The 8,563-nt window shown below is 46.9% G+C and overlaps 1 long non-coding RNA gene across 1 annotated transcript; it reads left to right on the top strand.

Moving 5' to 3' along the window:
* The first annotated feature begins 5,273 nt into the window (after positions 1-5,273).
* LOC141750261 (uncharacterized) lies at positions 5,274-8,243 on the top strand. The gene is made up of 3 exons (XR_012589624.1): positions 5,274-6,513; positions 6,592-6,691; positions 7,804-8,243. It is a non-coding gene; the product is annotated as an uncharacterized LOC141750261 (long non-coding RNA).
* Positions 8,244-8,563: the final 320 nt, after the last annotated feature.

Here is an 8,563-nt window from a genome sequence, read left to right as displayed (position 1 = left end):
AGAAGTCTTAATATAGCCCCTTCTTCTTTTGTTACTTGTTGCCCCATCTCCTGCCCTGGCTGCTCACCTCTCTCTGGGTGCCCGTGGCCACGTCGTTTGTTTCCTCTATTCCGGATTGCCACCCAATCCGCCCGGTCTCAGTCCAGCTGAGCCGTCCTCCAGCCGGTGGATCTCCTTCTGGGTCTTCCACCCCTCGCATTCCGTTGCTCAAGCCAAGCGCCGATCGGTATCACGTCGGGGTCACCATCTGAGGAGAAATAACTGGACTCCAGACGATCCAACGTGAGTCAACAGAAGCCGTTTATTAAGCACAGATCATCATCTTTTATACCCTGTGTTGTAGCCGTACATGCCACTCGCTTATTTCTGATTAGCTAGTTACATTGTCCACATGCTGTCCATGCAGTTCATTCACACATCAGATTGGTTACAAGAATTCGCATAGTAAACTGCTTAGTCATTAGCACAACATGTTTTCTACCTTCTCAGTTCCCGTTTTTCCCCATGTACTAATTCCATCTTCTACCACCTGTTTTGCCCTTAATCTAATCTCTCACAGTAGGGAGGCTGGCTCACATGGCCATTTTCTCTCAGATACATTCCTACACCTAAGTACCACATTTACCCTTTTTTTTAAACACCTCCAGGGATGGTGAATCCACCACCTCCCTGGCCAGCCTATTCCAATGTTTAATAACCCTTTTAGTGAAAAAATATTTCCTAATATGCAATCTAAACCTCCCCTGACATAACTTGAACCCATTTCCTCTCATCCTATCACTTGTCACCAGGGAGAAGAGGTCAGCCCCCATCTCTCTACAACCTCCTTTCAGGTAGTTGTAGAGGGTGATAAGGTCTCCCCTCAACCTCCTCTTCTCCAGGCTAAACAACCCCAGCTCCCTCAGTCGTTCCTCATAAGATTTGTCCTCCGGCCCCTCACCAGCTTTGTAGCCCTTCTCTGGACACGCCCCAACACCTCACTGTCCTTCTTTTAGTGAGGGGCCCAAAACTGAAGGCAGTACTCGAGGTGGGGCCTCACCAGTGCCGAGTACAGGGGGACGATCACTTCCCTAGTCTGGCTCACCACACTATTCCTGATACAGGCTAGGATGCTGTTGGCCTTCTTGGCCACCTGGGCACGCTGCTGGCTCATATTCAGCCGGCTGTCCACCAACACCCCCAGGTCCTTTTCTGCCGGGCAGCTTTCAAGCCACTCGGCCACAATCCTGTAGCGCTGCATGGGGTTGTTGTGACCAAAGTGCAGGACCCGGCCCTTGGCCTTGTTGAACATCATACCACTGGCCGTAGCCCATCGGTCCAGCCTGTCCAGATCCCTCTGCAGAGCCAACCTACCCTCAAGCAGATCAACACACCCGCCTAGTTTAGTGTGTATGTAATCTAGCAGCATATCAGACTTTGGCTGAGCTCCTCCCTAGTCCAAGAAGGGTGCATAGTAGTTGTGTTTGAATTTGATATATTGGAACTTAACTAACACAATGAAGTTGTATAAGTAATATTGATGAAGAGCATATGCTTAACGTTACAAATTTGAGTGACCGTTACGATCAAAGGAAAGGGAACTCTAATTCTCGGAAACGAAGAAAGGGACCTTACTCTCCTGAGTCAGCAGAAGGCTGAGATACAGCTGTGAGATGGGACAGAGAGATCAGAAAACCGAGTGAGAAGGTCAAAGCACTTGCATCAAAACTCCAGTCATCGAAGAGGACATGTAAGGGCTGAACAATTCAATTGGAGAAGAGACACGCGCTTGTCACGTGAACACGGGCAGGAATAGCTTATGTCATAGATGGTGAGGCTTCATAAAGCACAGGAAAAGCATCGAGGGGGTCCCTCAGCTCGAGCCGTATTAAAGCAAGTCTGTGACAGAATTTGTTGCCGAACTGTTCTTTACAGTCGGAGGCTAAGACTGGATCCAGCCGCACCTAGACTCCTCCCTGAGAAGGAGTTTAGGAAGCAAGGCCTTCCAGTCTGAATGTCACTGCTCGGCAGGAGGGTCTTCTCGGCTGTTCTTCAACACCCAATGCTGTTCTTCTGTCCTCTCCTCCTTATAGCCGTGCAGCTATTAGTTCCCTGGCCTCCAAGGCAACGTTTACTCAGTCTGGATCCCCTCCAGATTTAATCATCACGTTCCCTGTCGCTTTTCTGTCTCTCTGGTTCCGTCGGGACTTTTCTTCTCCCAGTCACGATGCCCCTCAGGAGTTTCCCGGCAACTGGCATGCATCTCATAGCATTTTCGGTGGGTCCATCTTTGAGATGTAGTGCACTCATTTGTTTCTCTGTGCTACCTAGGATTCCCGTATTTCGTCTCCAGCCACCCGGGAACACCTGTACTCCCCTCAGACGATCATCCAAGTTCCTCCTAGTCCTCCCCTCAGCCTTCTTTTGTCTATCAGCACCCCTCGATGCCCCTTTTTTCACCCTCACCAAGCCTCCCGAGACCTTTCTGGAACTCCACAGCTCCTCATAGCATTTTATCTCCCTTTCTGTCTCTCTTGTTCTATCAGAGCCTCCCGTGTTTCTTTGCTACGTGGCGCCCCTTCATCTTTCTTTCCACCATCAAGGGCGTCTCCATGGAGTTCCGCTCTCACTCCTTCATCTGTAGTTTGTCCATACCCCTTCCTGAGGCTCCTAAAGCCTTGCCGCATGTCCGAGCCTTTTTTTCCTACCCTACCCCCTCAGAACGCCTGCGCTTTTTAAAGCCTTGTCTTCCGAGTCCTTTCTTATACCCCACAGCACTTCAGCTCCCTTTTGATTTTGTTCTTTTTGTGCTCTCCAGAGCACCCTTAACAACTTCTTTGATGTTTAGGATGCCTTTATTCTGTCCCCTGACGTCATCTGTACTTGGTCAAAATTCCCTTCGGAGTTCTGTCTTGTTATCTGTGAGGCTTATTCGGTCTCTCGGGTGGGGACTCGTCCGCTACCATCGCCGAGCTCTCGTAAGACATCCCTGTCCTGGTTTGAGGTAAAACAGAATCAATTTTCTGATTTGTAATTTTACTTTTTAGCTGGGCCTCTTCTAACTGACTGAAGTCTGAAATTGACAGAATATTGTTCAGCAACTGTTTACTCTCAGAGTGATAAGTCCTGATTGGGCTCCCCGGTTCAAGAGGGACAGGGAACTGCTGGAAAGGGTGCAGCAGAGAGCTACAAAGATGATTAGGGGACTGGAACACCTCTCTTATGAGGAAAGGCTGAGGGATTTGGGTCTCTTCAGTCTGGAAAAAAGACGTCTGAGGGGTGACCTTATCAACACTTATAAATACTTAAAGGATGGGTGTCAGGAGGATGGGGCCAGGCTCTTTTCAGTGGTGCCTGGGGACAGGACAAGAGGTAATGGGCACAAACTTGAACATAGGAAGTTCCACCTAAACATGAGGAGGAACTTCTTTACCCTGAGGGTGGCAGAGCACTGGAACAGGCTGCCTAGAGAGGTGGTGGAGTCTCCAACTCTGGAGATATTCAAAACCCACCTGGACGTGTTCCTGTGTAACCTGCTCTAGGTGACCCTGCTCTGGCATGGGGGTTGGACTAGATGATCTCCAGAGGTCCCTTCCAACCCTATGATTCTATGATTATACCAAGGATTGGTATGCACAAAAGCTCTTGCTTAGACTTATTGCTGTAACAACCAAGGTCAGCTAACTCTGGTGCTTGCCCCATTAGAGGGTCAGAAGCAGAGAAGCATAGAGGGGTCACACCTGCAGGGAGAAGCAGATGGGACAGGTGACCCAAAACTGACCAACAGAGTATTCCATCCTATCTGTATCACACTCAGTATAAAAGTTGAGGGATCAAAGGGGCAAGAGGGTTCTGGGTCGCTTTTTCTTTAATGGCCGACATCTGAAGAGGACACTGTTTGTCCGCCTTTGATCCCGATCCGAGCACTCCTGACTCTAGTTCTGGAATTCAGCTCCTGTCTGTCACTGACTCCAGTCTGGGACTTACCCTGTGTCTGCTGGTGACGTGATCGTCATCCTGGGAGCTGGATATGGTTTTATATATATACAATACTTTTTTCTTTAATGAAAATAATATTAAATAAGAGAATAGTAAATAATAACCGAACAATAAAAATTGAAGTAGTTTAGTTCTTTTTCTAAACTCATAAGTCTCCTAATTCTTCCTCTCCTTTCTGAGGGGGGGGGGGAAGGGCCATCTGTTGTTCTGATTGGCCAATCTGGACAAAATCGCGACAATCCCTTAAGCACTAGAACCTCATTTTAGCTCTGGAGCGCACTTTGCACCCCTTTTTTCCCCTTCAGAACCTTTCCCAAGTTTGCAACGGTTAACGCCATCAGTCTTCCTATTCTTTCTTGCTTTTGGTGCGCCTGAAGTCGGTCCCCTGAGGACAATCGTACTTTGCTCGATTCCCTGTTGATCTCATCGCATCCCAAGATATATTTAGTTTCTCTGGCTCCTTCAGGACCTCTCTAATCTATGCAATAACGCATCTTTTTCTGTGAGAACCTTTTCCAAAGTCATCTATGTGGTCTAGAGCCTTGTGTTTGGTTTCTGTGGTATAATGTTTTTCTACTTTGTATTGGGTTTCCTAAAGATGTCCACCATAGTCTCAGATCTCCTCTTAGCCTTCATCTACTTCAATCCATATGTCCACTATGATGATTTTTGCTGCCTTTTACAATTTGTTTTTCTTCTAGCTACTTAGATGTTAATTAGGGCGTTTTATGCAGGTTCAGGAAATACGTCACTTGTATTTCCATACTTTTTTGTTGCTTTCTGTATGTTGGGACTCAAGTAGCGCTGTTGAGTAAAAAGTCAAAGAGAGATTATCAACATGACTTGAAATTGCCAGTAATTTACAGTAAATACCTTATTTCACAGAGGAAAATGTTTTTGAGAAAGTTTTCTTACAGAATCTGATTCTGTTACTCACTCCCATCCAAGAAGGGCTTGCTGGCAGAAGTTCAGTAGTGCACATGGTCTCGCTAGAAATAAGGAATGACCCCACAGTAATATATTGGTTTTGGGTTTGTATTTTTTTTCTTGAAGGACACTTAAGTATGTAAGTTTTAATAAAAATGTTATCATTTCATTGAATAAGCTACTTTGCTATAGAGATTAGTCTGACATTTATTTTTTTTCTATCTACATTCTGTAAAAAAATAATTTAATTGCTTACCTGGACATATCATTGATGTAATAGATGTAGCTGCAGAGGACAAGCAGATAATGTTTTTTCTAGCAAGGGTTACTCTTCAGTACTTTGTAGTTCATAAACTTAAAGCAAATAACAACACCTACTGCACCTTCAGCTGCTTTTATGCTTCTGGGGGTTGGCCCCACCCTTTACCCAGGGGATTGTGGGAAAGATGGTGGGCGGGGCCTCAGGGCCACAGGCGGGGCCCGGGGTATATGAGCCACAGCTTCAGGTCAGGAGCTCATTCTGGTGCTGGGCTTTTCCACGGTTAGAGCTCTGATGTTTCTTAAGCGTTGTTTTAGAGCTTGTGCAGCTGTTTGGGAAGGCTTGTTTTAGTGTTTAAACTAGTATAGGTAAGACATCAGAGGTAAGATTTTTCAATGTAAGGGTGTTTGCCATAGAAAGTGGAGATGTATGTTTGTTTTTTTTTTTTTTTTTTTCCCCCATATATTTAGTTTTATAGGGAGCATTTAGTTTGTTTAAATGGTTTAATAGTATGTGTTCTCTTTTTGCTTATGGCAGGTGGTGTGTTTTATTGTAATTTCTGACTTCATTGAAGATAAAACTTTGTGCTCTTTTCTAATTTTGATGTACACTATGTTAGTTGGTGTTTTTGTTAGTCTCAATCAGATGTGTTATGAGATACTGGAGCAGGATTTAGCGTGACTGTCTTGTATGTATCCATATATTGAGTTTATCTGCTTTGAGAAAGCAACAGGGTCATAACAGCAGGGACGGCTCACTGTTTTCTTCCAGACCATGTAGGGTATCACAGTGGCCCTGAAGCTTTTGCAGTTTGCAGGCGGTTACCGGTAGGTTCTGTAACAGTTTTCCTGGTTTTCCAGGTCTGTAGCAGAGCCCGGAGTCTCTGTGAAGGCAGAAGACAGGAGGTGTCTGCCAAACACAGGGTAGGGCTCAGAAGAGCAGGTCCTGAGGAGCAGTTGGAAAATAAGGGGCAGGAGTTGTGGGGGAGCAGTAAGCCTCCTTCCCTGATGGTTCAGGAGAAGGGGGGGAGTTTCTAAAGTTTTGGCATTAGGGGATGGCTAGGAAAGGGAGGCGGGTTCATACATTTTTCTTGGACAAGTTTTGTCATTGGGTTTGGTTGTTGATGGTGTCTGGTCTGCTATAGGCTCTCGCATTTGAGGTGAGCTGGATAGTATCGAGGAGGAGCACAGGACTGGTGGTTTGGCAGAAGTGAAGTACAAATGTTGTGTTTCTTGGTCTCTTAGGTGCCGTGAATAACTGTCGCTGCAGCATCCGACTCTGGAATCAGTGCGGAGGAGGCAATCAGACTGCACCAGCGTTCAGGAGGCTCGAGGGGTTTTGTGGAGGAGGTCGTCGTCTCTTCTCAGGATGCTTATTGCTGGTGTTGTAGCTGCTTTTGGGATTATTTTTTTCTTTTCCTTTTGCAGAGGAAGAGGAGTAAGCCGGTGACCGCAAGAACGTATCGGATGGTTGTGTTTTGTGGACTACGTCAAGGATGGAATCAGATGGTAGCCCTCCAAAAGCTAAGTTGAGAGACCAGCACCGGAAAGGGGCGGAGGCTGACAATTGTGTAATGGGGTCTTTGACGTTAGCGTAGCGGGGAGGGCTGTCCCGGGGCACAGTCTCCTTTGGGCAGGTAAATGATGTACCTTACTGTCCAGTATTACATTAACGCATCCTGGGCAGGGCAGTTCCAGCTTGTGTGTGTTGCCATGTCGATTGTGTTGTCTGTGTTTTGCATTCTAGACCTTTTCTTGGGTCTCGAGATCATCTTTAAGCTCCAGGAGCATGGAATGTGCATCGGGTACCATCATTATGGTGTCAAACGCCTGCACCCATGGGCATAGCACCAACCGTCTGCCTCTCTTGTTGCATTAGAATCTTAAAGCGTGCATCGGTCTTGCGTCTTGGAACTTTCCGGACGGTCCACTTTAGCAACTGGGGCTTCTTCCCTGTGTCGTTATGTTCTTCTTAGGTCTTGAAGCTAGGCTTCCTGCATGTCCATCTTGTCAGGCTCGACAGTCCCTTCTCAGGAACTGTGAAGTTCTACACTTCGTTTCAGGGGCTTCTGTGGAGCCTCTTCACATCGTCACCATCACAGTGCCACAGGTCGTCTTGCCCGATGGTGACTTTGGTCCCGGTGTCATCCTTCTTGCTGAGAGTTTTCTCTCATCCTTGAGGCGCGTCATTCATAGTGTTCTGTGTAGCGTCAGTCTGTGTGTGTTTGGCTCGGGGCTGCCCTGCCCGGGCGTGTAGTGTACAGGGTAGGCAGAATCACGATGAGAGTCTGTAGTGAATATGAGGATCTGCCTAGACCCAGGCAAAGGTTGCTCAGTCGTCTCTAATCGATTAGCTCTCGAGAAGCTGCGTGGACGGGTGTTTCATTAGCAGGCGCTGGCATAAGCAGAGCCAAGTCGGAGAGGGTGTTTGCGGCTAGTGAAGGGGACAGTATCTCAAAGATGTTCAGGCTGCTTTGTGTGGGGTGTAATGTTTGCAGGCTTCTCTCTTTTGGATGACAGGCTGTAGTTGGACTTATGTGAACAGGGTTCCTAAGTAGAAAGGAGACCTTTGGAATAAAGCTACTGCTCTGCATCAGGGTAATGTTTGATGTTGGTGTGTTGTTTTTTTTTTTTTTTCAGATGCGGAGAGATGAGATGGACAGGGATACGCAGGGGAGCCGACGGGAGCGCAGGACAAAGGTAGCTTAGGCTGAGGTATTAAAGGGAAGATGTGACCGGCGGCTCCACGAATACATTTGGCCACTTTTTTTCATGTGAATGTGAGGTTACGTAGCCATGCGTGGAAGTGCTGGACTGAGGTTCAACAGAACCAGTGTTGTTTTCAGTCACTTTGCTTTGCAGGTAAGTCTCTTCCAATGAACTGAACTCTCTGAAAATAATAACGTATTTTTCAGGTAGTATCTGCCTTCAGAGCGCCAAGACCTTATATTTACACTTAATGCCAAGGGATGCCGTGCAGAGAGGCTCTTGCTTATACTTATTCCTATAATAGCACAGTGCAGCTAACTTTTATATATGCCCCGTCAGAAGCAGAAAAGTGTAGAGGGATCGCACCCACGGTGAAGAGAAGACGGGACCGGTGACCCGAACCTGACCGATGGGGTATTGCATTCCATCATCATCACGCTCTGTATAAAAGCAGCGGGATCGAAGGGGTTGGTACCTGTTGTCTGGCCTTTGAGGATTCCTCTGTCTGTTCATTGTCCTTTGACCCTGATCTGTGCATTTATGCAACCGGGTCTGGAATCCGGTTCCAGTCTGTCACTGAGTGCTGTCCCGGACTTTCCCCGTGCCTGCCAGTGAAGCAGTGGTCATCCTGGGAGTTACGTATCGGGTTGTGTATGTCCTGTATGCATTTAATTATTTTCTTGTTACTGTT

Source organism: Larus michahellis, chromosome 12 (genome assembly GCF_964199755.1).
Source record: "Larus michahellis chromosome 12, bLarMic1.1, whole genome shotgun sequence".
NCBI classification, from domain to species: Eukaryota; Metazoa; Chordata; class Aves; order Charadriiformes; family Laridae; genus Larus; species Larus michahellis.
The sequence above is the reverse complement of the archived record's forward strand: the minus strand, read 5'-3'. Positions and strand labels throughout refer to the sequence as shown.